This window comes from Dasypus novemcinctus, chromosome X (assembly GCF_030445035.2).
Source record: "Dasypus novemcinctus isolate mDasNov1 chromosome X, mDasNov1.1.hap2, whole genome shotgun sequence".
Classification (NCBI taxonomy): Eukaryota; Metazoa; Chordata; class Mammalia; order Cingulata; family Dasypodidae; genus Dasypus; species Dasypus novemcinctus.
In genome coordinates, this window is record NC_080704.1 from 157,729,761 (window position 1) to 157,748,249 (window position 18,489).

The 18,489-nt window shown below is 41.3% G+C and overlaps 1 non-coding gene across 1 annotated transcript; it reads right to left on the bottom strand.

Moving 5' to 3' along the window:
• Positions 1-2,103: 2,103 nt before the first annotated feature.
• LOC111763902 (small nucleolar RNA SNORA16B/SNORA16A family) lies at positions 2,104-2,238 on the bottom strand. The gene has a single exon (XR_002796637.1). It is a non-coding gene; the product is annotated as a small nucleolar RNA SNORA16B/SNORA16A family (small nucleolar RNA).
• Between the last annotated feature and the right edge of the window lie 16,251 nt (positions 2,239-18,489).

An 18,489-nucleotide genomic window follows, 5' to 3' on the forward strand; every position in this document is an offset into this window, starting at 1 on the left:
GAACCATCTCACCTCAGAAAATAATGTCTCTTCATTTCTTGAGAGAGCATCCACCCCTTGCCCAGAACCCTAAATATGCTTTTGGACGCCTGTATATTATGTCCTACTGTTCCTGTCCCCTAGATGTGCTACAGGGGGCTAGTTAATTTTCTGATTCCACCTTCTTACAGACCAAGTTTCCTATCCCAGGGCGTTTAGGTAAATTGAACACTCCCAGTAGGTTCACCTCTTTTCTCTTCCTAGGCTCTCCCCAAGTCAACTGATATGCTCCTCCAAAGTCAATAAAATGGGGGGACCAGAAAATTGTACCTGCACTCATTGGGCCCCTCTGCACCTCCCACCTAAACCCTCTCACTCCGGGAGTTAGTCCAAGACTGGAGGGGTAGGGCAATGCCGGATTTCTGGGAGTGCTGGGCTCTGGTAACAGAGGCCTGGAGAATGTGGACTGAGTTGTAGGTCTGTGAAACATGGGCTGTGGGGTTTCAGGGGACACAGGCTTGGGGTTCATGCATTTGGGGAACACGGGACTTGGAAACTCTACCCCACGACTGGCAGTTCTCAGTTAATGTGGTGGCTCTTAGCCCTAAGGGAAAGGGATTTACCTTCCCATGGCTTCTGAGTTCAGTGTTAGAAACCTGCAATTCTACCTTGAGCAAACACCAGTTCTGCTGTAGTCTCTCCAGATTGACGTCCAGACACCTCCTGCCCTGCAGGTTTCTGAAACAACCCACTCTGGCAGGACTCCATCACCACAGAGCACATCCGTTGTAGGAGAGATGATGACAGTGTACTTACTCAGATGCCATCTTGCTCTGCCTCCAGTCTAGCTAAGATTTTTATTTTATTTTATTGGTCTTTTCAGAGAAACAACTTTTGGTTTTGTTTCTTTTCTCTATATTATTTTTCTATTCTCTAATTTATCTCTTATTAATCTTTTTTATTTCCTTACTTCTGTTCTCTTTGGGTTTAGTTTGCTCTTCTTTTTCTAAATTCTCTTGCTGTGAAGTTAGATATCTGATTTGAGGTCTCTGCTTTTATTGATTTATTTATTCTTCCCTCCCCCCCCCCCCCCGTTGTCTGCTCTCTGTGTCCATTTGTTGCACATTCTTCTGTGTCTGCTTGTCTTCTCATTAGGCTGCTCCGGAATTGGTCCTGGGAACTTGTGGAGTGGGAGAGAAGTGATTATTCTCTTGTGCCACCTCACTTCTATGATCTGTTGCATCTCTTATTGTCTCTCCTCTGTGTCTCTTTTTGTTGTGTCAGCTTGCTGTGCCAGCTCTCTGTATCGACCAGAAATCCTGTGCGGGGCAGCACTCCTGAGTGGGGCAGCACCCCTGTGCAGGGCAGTACTCTATGCAGGCCAGAACTTTGCATGGACCAGCTTGCCTTCACCAGGAGGCCCTGGGAATCAAACCCTGGATCTCCCATATGGTAGATGGGAGCCCAATTGCTTGAGTCACATCTGCTTCCCTCTTTGCTTTTTTAATGTAAGCCTTTAGATTTATAAACTTCCCTCTCAGGACTGCTTTTTCCTGCATCCCATAAATTTTATTTTCCATTTCTTAATTTAAGCTGATTCTTTAATCAATTTATTTTTTTCACCATAGAGTGGTCTTTTATTACCAGCATGCCAGATACAAGGAATATAAGCACTAAGCAAAAAGCAAAGGACTCTGCTTGTCGTGTTCACAATTTCCACCTAATTATCAGCCAGGTATCTTTTAGCTTGCTTCTTCCTGTGGTGCTTCTTCCAACTCTAGATCCATAATCACAGGTGAGGATAGCTTTCTAGGTATCATAGATCTAAAAAAGGAGGATACCTTCTCTAGCAACAAGCCGGTATCTTCAGATTTGTTAAACTGTGTGGATACTTGAGGTAACCAGGTCCTGAGGATGCCAACTTTTAACACCTGATCATGATCCCTGGGAGTCCCCACTCCCCTGAAAGACCACAGTCATCCTTGAATCTTCATTCTGCACAGTCTCTATAAAAGTGTTTCTTGACCTTGGTGAGGTACTTCTGAAAAGCCCCACTCTGCTAGCTTCTGGAGACATGCCAATACAGGTCTCAGCCCACACCTGAAAAATGGTAGATACAATGGAAATTGTCTTTTCCTGAAATGTTGCACATTGATTACAGCAAACAGAATGTCGACTGTCAAGGAAAACTGTCACTCTGAGCTCCTTTTTGACTACAGTGGCTAGGTGGAAGAAGCTGCAGCTTCTATGAGAGCCACTCAATGATTTTTTTGATTCCCATAAATTTTGGTAGATATTTCCTAATTTCCCTTATGATAGTTTCTTTGACCCATTTGTTGTTTGAATGCATTGTTTAATGTCCACATATTTGTGAATTTTCCAGTTTTCCATCTGTTATTGATTTCTAGCTTCATTGCATTGGTGTTGTGGAAGATACATTTTATGTTTTCTATATTTTTTAGTTTATTGAGACTTGTTTTGTACTCTAACATGTGCTATCTCCTGCAGAATGATCTATGTGCACTAGAGAAGAATGTATATTTTGCTGCTGTTGGGAGAAGTGTTCTACATATATCTGTTAGGTATAGTTGGTTTAAAGTTATCATTCAAATCTTCTCTTTCCTTATTGATCTTCTGTCTAGATGTTCTATGTTCTATCCATTATTAAAAACAGTGTATTAATGTTTCCAACTATTAATGTAGATCTGTCTAATTCTCCCTTCAAATTTGACAATATTTTCCTCATATATTTTGGGTCTCTGGCATTAGGTGTGTTTATATTTGTAATTGTATGTTCTCTTGTGGAATTGACTGATTTAATAATATATAGTGACCTTTTTATCCCTTGTAACATTTTTTTTTACTTTAAGTCTATTTATCTGATATTACTATAGCTACCCAGCTGTCTTTTGGTTACCTTTCACATAGTATACATATTTCCATCTATTCAATTTCATCCTACTTGTATCTTTTAATTTCATGTGAGTATCTTGCATATTTGGGCCATGATTTTTTATTCTGCCAATCTCATTTGTCTGGAGAGTTTAACCATTTGCATTTTTTTTAAAGCAAAGGTAAATTTTAATATATGCTTGCTAAAATTTGGGTGTAGTGGCTAATAGTACAAAAAGAATGTTCTCTCATGAACTATAACAAATGTATGTCTCAATTACAATGTGTTTATAAAGGTGGTATATAGGAAAAATATACCTAATGCAAACTATAGACTATATTTAACAGTAATGTTTTAATATTGTTTCATCAATTATAACAAAGGTACCACATCAGTGCTAAATGTCATTCATAGGGGGTTATATGGGGTATATGGTTTTTCTTTTTTGAATAATGAAAATGTTCTAAAGTTGATTTTGGTTATGAATACACAACTCTGAGATTATACTGAGAGCCACTGATGGTACACTTTGTTTTTTGTTTTTGTTTTCAACTCTATTATATAGTCTTTTATTTATTTTATTTTATTTTATTTTTTTGTCTTTTTTTTTAAACATTACATTAAAAAAATATGAGGTCCCCATATACCCCCAACCCCCTCACCCCACTCCTCCCATAACAACAACCTCCTCCATCATCTTGGGATATTCATTGCACTTGGTGAATACATCTCTGAGCACTGCTGCATTACATGGTCAATGGTCCACATTATTAACCATTTGCATTTAAAGTAACTACTGATAATGCAGGACTTTCTTCTGCCATTTTGCTCTTTTGTATTTGTAAGTCCTATACCTGTTTTAACCCTCAATTCTTCTGCTAATGCCTACTTTCATATTCCTTTGATTTTTTTATATTGTACCATTTTGAGTCCCTTCTCATTTACCTTTTTAAAAAAAGAATTATTTATTTATCCCTCCTGTCCCCTCATTGTCTGCTCTCTGTGTCCATTTGCTGTGCATTCTTCTGTGTCTGCTTGTATTCTCTTTATTTTTTTTTTATTTTGGTTGTTTTCTTTTTTTTTCATTTATTTATTTTTTTATTGACTTTGTAATAATACTACATTAAAAATATATATATATGAGGTCCCATTGAACCCTACCACCGCCACCCCACCTCTCCCCCCCCCCCCCCAGCAACACTCCCTCCCATCATCATGACAGATCCATTGCATTTGGCAAGTACATCTCTGGGCACCCCTGCACCCCATGGTCAACGGTCCACACCATGGCCCACACTCTCCCCCATTCCATCCAGTGGGCCCTGTGAGGATTTACAATGTCCGGTGATTGCCCCTGAAGCACCATCCAGGGCAGCTCCATGTCCCAAAGACGCCTCCACCTCTCATCTCTTCCTGCCTTTCCCCATACCCATCAGCCATCATGTCCACTTTTCTCAATCCAATGCCACCTTTTCTATGTGGACATTGGACTGGTTGTGTCCATTGCACCTCTATGTCAAGAGGAGGCTCAGATTCCACATGGATGCTGGATGCAATCCTCCCACTTTCAGTTGTAATCACTCTAGACCACCACACCATGGAGCTTGTATTCTCTTTAGGCAGCACCGAGAACCGATCCTGGGACCTTCCAGAGAGGGAGAGAGATACTCAACCTTTTGCACCAACTCAGTTCCCTGGTCTGCTGTCTCTTATTGTTTTTCCTCTATGTCTCTTTTTGTTGTATCATCTTTTTTTTTTTTTATTTCTCTCCCCTTCCTCCCCCCCTGCCCAGTTGTCTGTTCTCTGTGTCTATTTGCTGCGTGTTCTTTGTCCGCTTCTGTTGTTGTCAGCGGTACGGGAATCTGTGTTTCTTTTTGTTGCGTCATCTTGCTGCATCAGCTCTCTATGTGTGCGGCACCATTCTTGGGCAGGCTGCACTTCTTTCCCGCTGGGTGGCTCTTCTTATGGGGCGCACTCCTTGCACGTGGGACTCCCCTACGCGGGACACCCCTGCGTAGCACGGCACTCCTTGTGCGCATCAGCACTGCACATGGGCCAGCTCCACACCGGTCAAGGAGGCCTGGGGTTTGAACCATGGACCTCCCATGTGGTAGACGAACACCCTATCCACTGGGCCAAGTCTGCTTCCCTGTTGTGTCATCTTACTGCACCAGCTCTCTGCTTAGGCCAGCTTGCTCTGTGGGCCAGCACTCCTGCGCAGGTCAGCACTCCACACAGGCCAGCTCACCACGTGGGCCAGCTTGCCTTCACCAGGAGGCTCAGGAATTGAACCCTGGACCTCCCTTATGGTAGATGGGAGCACAATTGCTTGAGCCACATCCACTTCCTCTCATTTACTTTTGTAAATATTTTTCAGATATTTTCTTTGTGCTTGCCATGAGACTTAAATTTAATATCCTAAGTCTCTGACAATCACTATACATTTTAATATTTAAAGTATTAATTTTGGCATTTAGCCCCTGAGCTATCTGTTCCTTAATTGTGTATCTGCCTGGTGATTTGACAGAGATTTCCTTGAGTGCCAGGAGCTAACAAACAGAAGCAAATCAAGACAAAAAACACTCATCAGTCTTTACAAATTGCGTCTGCATTGGCTGGTACTGTCCTTCAGGGTTTAGACCTCCTATTAAGAACATAATCTTGAGGCGAATGTAAAGTGTGGGGTCCTCTCCTTTTCTGAGACTGCTCTTGTCCTGGCCTTGTGCTTGCTGATGGCCTTAGGGGTTCCCCTATTTACAGGAATTTGAGTGCCCCCTTTACTTTCTGCGTGACTTAAAGGAGGTAATCCTTTGCTCCAAGCATCTTTGACTTAATTGTTTCTTATACCATTTTGGCTTTTCATAAGCTGCTTCTGCCTGCAAGGCAAATTCTGGGAAGGCAAGCCAGAGAGTTTCCTGGTTCTATTTTTCATGTGATAAGTTTGGCACTGACATTCAGGCACCCCGGTATGAGCATAGGGGTTATTCTGCTCCTTCTAGACCAGAGCCAGGGACCCACAATGGGAGCACAGGCTGGCTACATCCCCATTGGAGAGTGGCAGCCAGGACACTGAGCTTCTACCATTTTTTAAAATGAAAAATGTATTTTTATTTTTAAAGAAACTTTATTTTTTAATGTTACATTAAAAAAATGAGGTCCCCAATACCCCCACCCCCCTCACCCCACTCCTCCCCCCATAACAACAACCTCCTCCATCATCATGAGACATTCATTGCATTTGGTGAATACATCTCTGAGCACCGCTGCACCTCATGGTCAATGGTCCACACCATAGCCCACACTCTCCCACAGTCCACCCAGTAGGCCATGGGAGGACATACAATATCCGGTAACTGTCCCTGCAGCACCACCCAGGACAACTCCAAGTCCCGAAAATGCCCCCATATCACATCTCTTCCTCCCATTCCCTACCCCCAGCAGCCACCATATCCACTTTCTCCACAACAATGCCATATTTTAAAAGAAACTTTAGATTACATGAATGTTACATAAAAAATGTAGGGGATTCCCATATACCCAGCCCCTCTGCCTCCCACACTTCCTCCATTAACAACATCTTTGATTAATGTGTACATTTGTTACAATTGATGAACACATATTGAAGATATTGAAGCATTGCTACTAACCATCATGTATAGTTTATGTTATGGTTTACACTTTGCACTGCACAATTTTATAGGTTTTGATAAAATGTGTAATGGCCTGTATCTGTTATTGCAATGTCATGCAGAACAGTTCCAATGTCCCAAAAATACCCTGTTACACCTATTCTTCCCTCTCCCTCCCCCTCAGAATCTTTGGTGGCCACTGCATTTATATCAATGGTATAAGTTTTTCCATTGCTAGAATAAGTCTACTTTAGTCCATAGTTGCATTCTCCCCTTATGTTTATTCATTCCTCAATCTTGAGGATTTTGGGATAGTGATGCCCACTGTTTTGGATTGAGAGGGGGCTTAGGTCTCATGAGGCAGGTGGAAGGAATTGTCTTACTTGAAGTTGTAGATACAGATGGTCTCTGATTTTTGGGATGGGCGTTGTCCATCATCATTCTCTTATTAGTTTTCCTGGGTGAGTTCAATGAACTGGAGAATAGGTGTTATAACTGCTGAGATTCAGGGCTCAACCGGCCTTTGAACAGACAGATGATTTAAGTCTCTGGGGCATATATTTAATAAGCATAATGCTAATTATAGGCTTAAATAAAAGGGGCAAAATAGCCATGTGCAGGGAAATTATAAATGAGTCTAACTCTATTACATTGGGGCACATATATTCCAAAGTAAGGCCTACTGACAGGGTGCCAAATTCCTGAGATTGTGCCTATAGTATCTAGATGTCTCTATTTTTTTTTCTTTATTCATTTTTTAAAATATTACATTCAAAAAGTATGAGGTCCCCATATACTCCCCACCCCCCTCACCCCACTACTTCCCCCATAGCAACATTCTCCTCCATCATCATGAGACAGTCATTGCCTTTGGTGAATACATCTCTGAGCATCGCTGCACCTCATGGTCAATGGTCCACATCATAGCCCACACTCTCCCACGTTCCATCCAGTGGGCCATGGGAGGACCTACAATATCCAGTATTTGTCCCTGCAGCACCACCCAGGACAGCTCCAAGTCCCGAAAACACCTCCACATCTCATCTCTTCCTCCCATTTCCCACACCCAGCAGCCACCATGGCCACTTTCTCCATACCAATGCCACATTTTCTTCGATTACTAATCACAATAGTTTATGAATAGAATAACAGTAAGTCCACTCTAATCCATATTCTATTTCTCCATCCTGTAGACCTTGGATTGGTTGTGTCCATTCCACATCTATGTCAAGAGGGAGCTTAGATTCCACATCGATGCTGGGTGCAATCCTCCTGCTTTCAGTTGTAGGTACTCTTGGCTTCATGATGTGGTAGTTGACCTTCTTCAACTCCATGTTAGCTGAGTGGGGTAAGTCCAATAAACCAGAGTGTAGGAGCTGAAGTCTGTTGAGGCTCAGGGTCTGGCGATCATATGGTCAGTCCAGAGATTCAGATCCCCTGGGTATATATTAAACACCAGCACCAGCTACAGTTCTGGTAAAGTAACAGGAAAGGCTTGTGAAAAGAGATCACATCTGAGTCCAGCTCCATCACACAGAAACACCAACTCCAAAGAAGGGCCAACTGACATGGCACTGAACTCCATCTGCCATGACCATAGATGTCTCTAGAGCCCTCAGGAGCCCTGCTATTTGAGGCAGTGTTTACTGTGGCAATCAATGAGTTCCTGCTGAGATGTACATAAGAGTAACCTCTAGAATGACATCCTGACTCACTTTGAAATCTCTCAGCCATAAAAACTCCCCCTTTTGGTCAAGGTCCTTTTCCAAATGTATCACTAGTTGGTGCTTGGTAATAATCCCTCAATGCCAGGGAGGTTCATCCCTGGGAGTCATGTCCCATGCCAGGGGGAAGGTAGTTCATTTATATGCTGAATTTGGCTTAGAGAGAGGCCACCCTACCTTTTTTTTTCCTCCGGAGAGCCATTTTTTTTTTTTAAATATGTTTTATTTTTTAAAAGATAACTTAGATTACATAAAATGTTACATAAAAAAATATAAAAGATTCCCATATGCTCCACTCCCCACACCTCCTATTTTCCCGATATTAACAACTTCTTTCATTACATTTTTATTTTTATTTATTTATTTATTTGTCTTTATTTTTTTTTTAATGTTACATTAAAAAAATATGAGGTCCCCATATACCCCCCACCCCCCTTACCCCACTCCTCCCCCATAACAACAGCCTCTTCAATCATCATGAGACATTCATTGCATTTCACTCTACCACTTTTAAAAAAGATTTATTTAATTTATTTATTTCTCCCCACCCACTTGTTGTCTCTTTAGAAAACACTGGGAACTGAACTTTGGACCTCTGGTGTGGGAGGGAGGCACTATTCCTTGAGCCACCTCTGTTCCCTGCTTTGTTATGTCTCTAAGTTTTTCTTCTTGTGCCTCTTGTTTTGTCATCTTGTTGCATCAACCCACTGTGCCTGCCTGTATGTGTCAACTTGCTGTCATCTTTAGGAGGTACCAGGAACCAATCCAGGGACCTCCCATTTGGTAGGCAGGAGCCCAATCACTTGAGCTACATCCACTTCCCACCTACCACTTTTAAAAAACTGTTTATTGGGAAGCAGACGTGGCTCAGCTGATAGGGAGTCCATCTGTCATATGGAGGGTCCAGGGTTCAATCTCCAGGACCTCCTGACCCATGTGGTAAGCTGGCTCATACAGTGTTGCCATGCACAAGGAGTGCTGTGCCATGCAGGGGCATCCCCACGTAGGGGTGCCTCACGCCCAAGGAGTGCGCCCTGTAAGGAGAGCTGCCCCATGTGAAGAAAGCAGTCTGCCCAGGAGTGGTGCCACACACATGGAGAGCTGATGCAGCAAGATGATGCAACAAAAAAGAGATGCAGTTTCCCAGTGCCACCAGATAATGCAAGTGGATGCAGAAGAACACATAGCTAACAGACACAGAAGACAACAGGGAGAAAGGGGAGAGGAATAAATAAAATAAATCTTTAAAAAATCTGTTTAATTTGAAATACTTTCAAACTTATAGGAAAATTGCAAAATAATACAGAAACTGTACATAGAACTCCAATGCACCCCCATGCAGATGCCCATATTTATCTACTATGAGAATTTTGCTGCATTTGTTATATCATTGATCTAATTATATCTATTATCATCTACATTTATCTCTATCTGCCATCTATCTGTCTACCTATTTTCTAAACATTTGAGAATAGGTTGCATATATCATTCTCCTCTACCACATAACACTGCCATGTATATTTCCTTAAAACAGGAATACTCATATAACCACCTTAAGTATAAAGTTTAAGAAATTTAAGAATTATATAAGGCATAAACCTGTGCTTTCTTGTTTTAGCACTAACTCCATTACTGCAACTTTAAAAAAATATTTTCCGGAGTATTGAGGAAGAGCTCTCTGCAAGTTTTTGCTAGTTGCTTAAAAATTCTGTGGGAAGTGGAACCCTGGAGCATCTTACTGGCCATCTTGGTTGAATGGATGCTGAGACATACATTCATTCATTTATTTATTTGAGAGGTTGTTTATTTATTTATTTGAGAAGTTGTAAGTTTACAGAAAAAGCATGCAGAAAATACAGAATTCCTATATATATGCCCCCATTAGTAATATTTTGCATTAGTGTGGTGCTTTTGTTACATTGGATGAGAGTATTTTATTATAATTTACTACTAACTCTAGTCCATGGTTTACATTAGGGTTCACTGTGTCGAATAGTTCTATGGTAGTTTTTTTTCCTTTAATTTTTATTCTGATAACATATATACCACTCTAAAATTTCCCTTTTATGCAGTATTCAATTTATTTTTAAAAGAGTTATTTATTTATTTTCCCCCCTTCCCCTCCTCCCGCCCTGCTGTTTTTGTTGTCTGTGTTGTCTTCTCTTCTCATTTCCTCTCCTCTAGGATTCACTGGGATTCGATCCTGGAGATTTCTGATGGGGAGAGAGGTTCCCAGTTAATTGTACCACCTCAGTTTCTGGCTCTGCTGTGCTTCACCTTGACTCTCCCCTTGTCTCTCTTTTGATGCATCATCATCTTGCTGCGTGACTCACTTCCGCGGGGCCCTGGCTCACCACACAGACACTCGTGCAGGCACTGGCTCACTCATGTGGGAACTCATGCGGGAACTCGTGCGGGAACTGGCTTGCTGCGCTGGCATGCTTTCTCTTCTTTTTCACCAGGAGGCCTCAGAGATAGAACCCAGGTCCTCCCATATGGTAGGCGGAAGCTCTATCACTTGAGCCATATCCGCTTCCTGTGGTATTCAGTTTTGATCTTTGTTTTTAAAGCAGATTTCACAGTGTTCATTTCAGTTATGCATCTTGCATTGTATATAATACTATCGTGGCAATTTATGCAACACATTGTGTTATTCTCCTTGTCTCTGCTTTCAGTGATTATTTCTTCTTATCACACCTAGTTATTGTAGTATCATTATTGACTGTTATTCCAAGATACAGTCAGAGTGGGGGTTGTGCTGTGCAGTGGCTGTGAGAGGAGCTCATTTAGTTCCCTAATTATATAGATGGGGACTTTATGGCCAAACCAGGGAACAACTTGCTCAAGATCATGTGTATACTAAATAATAGGGTCTGGGCTATATATAACTCATCGACCCCTGAATCGACATTCAGTGCTCTTCCCAAAGTACTTCACTGATAAAGTGCTGAATCATTTAGAGTTTACCTCCAAATTCCTTGATGTTCATCTCTGTAATGGCTTGAAGCTGTAAGGATCCCAGAATAGTATGTTCTTAACTAAACATACTATTCCTGTGGGTGTAAACCTATGTAAGTAGGACCTTTTGTTTAGGTGACTCCAGTTAAGGTGTGTCCCTGGGCAAGTGTTAATGCTTTAACTGGAGTCCTTTATAAGAGAATGAAATTCAGGCAGAGAGAGAGAGAAAGCCATGGAAGCCAGAAACTAAAAGCAATGAAACCTGGAAAAGGAAGGAGAGACCAGGAGATGCCTCCATGTGCCTTGCTGTATAGCAGATGAGTCCAGAATCGACTGCAGCTTGTCTTCAGGGAGAAAGCATCCCCTGATGACTCCTTGATTTGGACATTTTTCTCAACCTTGAAACTGTAAACTTGTATAAGTTAATAAATTCCCACTGTTAAAGGCCTACCCGTTTTATGCTATTTGCTTTTCAGCAGTCTAACAGACTAAAACAGTTTCACTAAAAAATTTTCCCCTTTGAAATGTTCGGAAGGACAGGTTTTTGTTTTTTTAAAAGAAAAAAGCAATGGGTTATATCTTAATTGTTATGGTACTTTAAATTCCTATTTGTAACAAAATTCCCATGTCCTTAATGCTAAAACTGTGTCATAATGTGAGTGAGCTGCAGGCGCCACTCCTTAAAGATGGCGCCCAGCCTCGCAGTAAACAACTGTGAGCCACTCCTAATTCTTCCCCAGCCCTCAGCAATAAGATCCCATGAGCCAACCAGCCTCGCTGAATTAGCATAACCAATCGGATGCTTGCACAACGCCTAGCTTCCCCCCAGCCACCCATAAAAGTTGTTGCACTTCCTCAATAAATTAGACCTGCGCCACCAGCCTGCGTCTCCAGAGTGGTTACTGTGTGTTGTCTTGCTCTGTTCGTCCTTACCTCTTGAGGAGTGGAGCCGCTGGACAGCACCTCATAATAGGGGAAGAGATCCTATACTGAAAGTTTTACACAGTAAATTTAGTTATATCGCCATTATATACTGATTAGTAACAAAATGAGAGCAGATGCTTTACTAATGTTCAGTGACTGATTATAACGCCATAAACTATCTAATGCAATGGTATATTCAGTAGGCTGATAATTTTTTATCTACACATGGCTTGTTTTTCCCCACATTCCATGGAAAAAGCTAAGATCATTGAAAGGATCCAACATTACAAGTTTGTACGTCAAATATACTAAGAATTTTTGACTTATTTAAGATAAGCACAATGCACTCCCTCTTCCTCTCACCACCTTGAATAGAGCCATTTGCTTTTTCTATAGCTCTTTTCAATGGAAGTAGAATGGGTGGTCCTTCCTGGTGAATGCTTTAATACGCTTATGTAAGAAAGCAATGTCCTTGATAATTTCTCAGATGTTTCTTGCTTCAGCTTCAAGACTTAGATGAATCTAAAACCAAATAAATTTGGAAACAAAGTGCCATTGTACAATGGTCATTATATTGGACTGTAATACAAGGGATATTGCATGCAAGATCCAGTAAATAAACCATTTATTTTCTCTGCATCATTTAGCTACTCATAAAACATTTATTGTCGGTTTTAAAAATTAGATTTAAGGCATTATGCTAGGCACTCTGAAGGAAATAAGTAAAAATCACTCTTGAAACTGCCTTCAAATCACTTCTAATCTAGTGGGTTGTTGGGGCAGGAGAGGGGGATGACAAGACATATAAAACAACAGTTCCACTGAGTAGTAAATACTAGGAGATATAAGAAGGATATGTATAAAGTACTGTGGGAGGTCAGAGCAGTAAAAGGTAATTTCAATTTGGTGCACCTGGAAAGGCTTTGGAAAGGAAACTAATCTATAATCTGAAAGATACTTGGCCAATTCTATGCTTGATTCTTCTCCCTAGCAATTCTTTTATGGCTTTGCTCAATCAGTTACCCCTTCTGTCTTGCATATCTACTTTACCTCTCCACCAAGACCTACTTTTCTGCTTATAAATATATTCAGATCTTCCCTATCTACCTCCCAGGCCCACCCACTTATGCATTCTTTTTTAAGTTTTGTAAATTTAAAAATATATATTTATATCTGTGATATTGGTATAGTTATTGTATAATGCAACAAAACCCCACGTAGGCTATTTGAAATATATTTATTTTTAAATTATATACGGTAAAATTTATTCTTCTTGTTATACAGTTTATTGGCTTTTGACAAATGCAGAGTCATTTAGCCACCACTACAATTGAGATGCAGAAATGTTCCCTCATCCTAAACAATTCCATTATGTTAGGACTTTGTAGTCAACCCCTTCCTCCACTCCAAACTATTGATCTGTCCTCCACCCCTTTACTTTTGCCTTTTCCAGAATGTCTTATAAATAAATCATACAGTGAATCATACCAAGCCTTTTGGGTCTGGTTTATTTCACTTGTTTCTTTTTATTGCTGAGGAGCATTCCATTATGTGGATGTGTTGGGGTTGGTTTATTTATCAGGTGAAGGACAATTGGGTCATTTCCAGTTTTTGGCAATTATGAACAATCATTGCCATAAAGTGCTAAAATCATTCATATGAAAAAGATTTTTAGTGTAAATATAACTTTTTATTTCTCTTGGGTAAATACTTAGTTGTGGAATTGCTGGGCGATATAGTACATATGTTTAACTTTACAAGAAACTGTCAAACTGTTTTTCAAAATGATTGTATCAGCCAAAGTAGATACAACACAAGATACTGGTGCTCCTGAGGGCTTTGGAGACACACAGATTCTACGGTCATGGCAGTTGGCTCTGGAGTTCAGTGCCTTCTTATTGGGCCCTACTTTGGAATTTGTGTTCCTGAGTGAGATGGAGTTGGACTCAGATGTGACCTTTCTTTTTTTTAAATTTTTTTTATTGACTTTGTAATAATATTACATTAAAAATATATATATATGAGGTCCCATTCAACCCCACCACCCCCACCCCACCTCTCCCCCCCCCCCCCCCCCAGCAACACTCATTCCCATCATCATGACACATCCATTGCATTTGGTAAGTACATCTTTGGGCACCTCTGCACCTCATGGTCAATGGTCCAGATCATGGCCCATACTCTTCCCCCATTCCATCCAGTGGGCCCTGTGAGGATTTACAGTGTCCGGTGATTGCCCCTGGAGCACCATCCAGGGCAGCTCCATGTCCCAAAGACGCCTCCACCTCTCATCTCTTCTTGCCTTTCCCCATACCCATCAGCCACCATGTCCACTTTTCCCAATCCAATGCCACCTTTTCTATGTGGACATTGGATTGGTTGTGTCCATTGCACCTCTATGTCAGATGTGACCTTTCTACACATGCCTCTTCTGTCACTTTTACTGAATCTGTGGTTGGTGCTGGGGTTGGTGTATACCCAGGAGATTTGAATCTCTGGACTGGTCATGCACCAGCTGAGTAAGGTGTAACTCAGGTTGAGTTCCCACCTCCTTGGTGGGTTGATATAAAAAGGACATTCACTCAAAAAGACACATGGGAAGAGGAGAGAACTTTGTCATTTTGATCCTGCCATGTGGCGGAAAGGAGAAGGCTTGAACAGCTGAAGTCCCAGGGAGAGATAGACCATTTGCCTGATATATTACAGCTGATCTTGGGAAGAGAGCCAAGACTGATATAGGAAGCCCAGAGGGGAAGTCTGAAACCTGGCAGAGATAACATGCCATCTTGCTTCAACACGTGGCAGCTGACTTTGGTGAGAAAGCAATCTTGAGTTGGACTCTTTAGGGCCTTGTAACTGTAAGCTTTTACCCCCAAATAAATACCCTTTATAAAAGCCAACAGGTTTCTAGAACTACCCATTGGCACTTGTAGCAGATTGATATTATTTATGAATTCCAAAAGAAATATAGATTATGTTTGTAAACTGGTCGGTTCCTCTAGCATGATAAACCTTTGATTGTATAATATTCAGTGGAGATGTCTGAAGAAATTATGTAAAGATTAGGGCTCTGGGGAAACGGACTTTGGCCCAGTGGTTAGGGCGTCCATCTACCACATGGGAGGCCCGCGGTTCAAGCCCCGGGCCTCCTTGACCCGTGTGGAGCTGGCCCATGCGCAGTGCTGATGCGCGCAAGGAGTGCTGTGCCACACAGGGGTGTCCCCCGCGTAGGGGAGCCCCACGCACAAGGAGTGCACCCATAAGGAGAGCCGCCCAGCGTGAAGGAGGGAGCAGCCTGCCGAGGAATGGCGCCGCCCACACTTTCTGTGCCGCTCACGACAACAGAGGCGGACAAAGAAAAAAGAAACAAGACGCAGCAAAAAGACACAGAAAACAGACAACCGGGGGAGGGGAGGGGAATTAAATAAATAAAAAATCTTTAAAAAAAAAAAAAAGATTAGGGCTCTGATCCAACCACATCATTAGAGTGTGACTCAGCATCGAGTCCCAGCCCACTTGGAAATAAAACATGCTCACACAGAAAGTAAACACACAGAGAAGAACACAGAGGAAGAGAGGTCATTAGACACGGCAGAAGCCCCTCGAGAAAGATGAGTCTGATAGTCTACAGCTGACCTTGTGAAGAAAACTGAGCAGCTGAGCCTAGAAAGAAATGAGCCCCAGGGAAAGAGACGAGTCTTATATCAGCCTACAGTTGAGACTAGAAGAAGCAGGAACAATGGAGCCTGCCATCTTGCTCCAACACGTGGCCAATGACTTTGGGTGAGAAAGTACCTTTTATGGTACCTTGAGTTGGACTCTTTAGGGCCTTGTGTATGTAAGCTTCCACCCCAAATAAATACCCTTTATAAAAGCCAACAGACTTCTGGTACTTTGCATCAGAACCCATTTGACTAACTAATACAGCACCCCTTTGTCAGACTAATACAGTACTGTTTACAAGAGACTCACCTTAGACTCAAAGACACAAATAGGTTGAAAGTGAAAGGATGAAAAACATATTCCATGGAAATAGTAACCAAAAGAGTTGGGGTAGCTATACTAATATATGGCAAAATAGACTTTGACGAAAACTGTTACAAGACACTAAAGAAGGACACTAAATATATTTTTAAAAATATTTATGTTTATTCATTTCTCTCCCCTCCCCCCCACCCCATTGTCTGCTGTTTGTGTCCATTCACTCTGTGTTCTTCTGTGTCTGCTTGCATTCCTGTCAGGCAGCACCGGAATCTTTGTCTCTTTTTGTTGAGTCATCTTGCTGCATCAGCTCTCCATGTGTGCAGTGCCATTCCTGGGCGGGCTGCACTTTTTTCGTGTAGGGCAGCTCTCCTTGCAGGGTACACTCCTTGTGAATGGGGTGCCCCTGGCATAGGGGCACCCCATGCATGGCATGGCACTGTGTGTGGGCCAGCTCACCACACAAGCCAGGGGGCCCTGGGTACCGAACCCTGGACCTTCTATATGGTAGGTGGATAGTCTATCAGTTGAGCCACATCTTCTTCCCTACATATTAATAAAAGGGTCAGTCCACCAAGAAGTAAAAATCATAGCATTTATGCACCTAAAATCAGTGCCCCAAATACATGAGTCAAATGTTGGCAAAACTGAAGGGAGAAATAGGCACCTGAACAATGATAAATAGAGGCTTCTCTACATTACTTTTATCAATGGATAGAATATCTAGGTAGAAGATCAATAAGGAAACCAAGAATTGAACAATATGATAAATGAACTAGACCTAAAAGATATCTACAGAACACTGCACCCAAAAAACAACAGAAAACAAAACTATAAAGTAAAAAAATAATTGGAAACCATGTATCTGATAAAGTTTAATATCCAGAATTTATTTTTCTTAAATCTTACAACTCAACCACAAAAAGACAAAAAAAATAAAAAATAAAAAAGTAGGCAAAAGTCTCTAATATATATTTCTCCAAAGGAAAAATACAAATGGCCAAAAACCACATGAAAAGATGCCCAACATCATTAGCCATTAGAGAAGTGCAAATCAATAGCACAAATCAAACCTACTAAAATGGCTACTATTAAAAAATGAAAAATAACAAGTGTTGGAGAGAATGTGGAAAAATAGGAAGAGTCATTCATTGTTGGTGGGAATATAAAATGGTGCAGCACTGTATAAAACATTTTGGCAGTTCCTCAGAAAGTTAAGTATAGAATTATAAATACGAGCAATCCCACTTGTAGGTATACCCAGAAGAATTGAAAATGGCAACTTGAACAGATATTTGCAGACAGATTTCATAGCAGCATTATCTACAATTGCCAAAAGATGGAAGTAACCCAAGTGCCCATCAACAGATGAATAGATAGGCAAAATGTGGCCTACACATTACAGTGGAATATTATACAACTGTATAAAAGAAACAAAGTTCTGATACATGTGACAACATGGATGACCCTTGAAGACATCATGTTGAGTGAAATAAACCAAGTACAAAAGGATAAATATTATACCATCTTACTGATATGAAATAATTATAATAAGCTAATTCAAAAAGTCAGAAACTAGAATACAGATTATCAGAAGCCAGAGAGGGGTAGGAAATGGGAAGTTAATGGCTAAATTATACAGAGTTTCTATCTCGGTTGATGGAAAAGTTTTGGTAATGGATGGTGGTGATGGTAGCACAACATTGCAAACATATTTAACAGCACTGACTTATATATTTGAATGTGGTTAAAAGGGGAAATTTTAGGTTGTATATATATCACTAGAATACAAACTTAAAAATAAACAAATATAGGACTCTACAACATAAACTATGAACCCTAATGTAAATCATGGATTATAGTTAATAATAAAATAATAAAAATGTTTTCTCATCAATTGTAACAAATGTACCACACTCATGCAAGGTGTTAATAATAGGGTGGTATATGGGAACTTTGTGTTTTATACATGACCCCTCTAATAATATATTTTAAAACTCTATTGTATTTCTATTTTTTTTTAAAAAGATTTATTTATTTATTTAATTCCCCCCTCCCCTGGTTGTCTGTTCTTGGTGTCTATTTGCTGCGTCTTGTTTCTTTGTCCGTTTCTGTTGTCGTCAGCGGCATGGGAAGTGTGGGCGGTGCCATTCCTGGGCAGGCTGCTCTTTCTTTTTCACGCTGGGTGGCTTTCCTCACGGGCGCACTCCTTGCGCGTGGGGCTCCCCCACGCAGGGGACGCCGTTGCGTGGCACGGCACTCCTTGCACGCATCAGCGCTGCGCCTGGCCAGCTCCACACGGGTCAAGGAGGCCCGGGGTTTGAACCGCGGACCTCCCATATGGTAGACGGACGCCCTAACCACTGGGCCAAAGTCCGTTTCCCAGTATTTCTATATATTT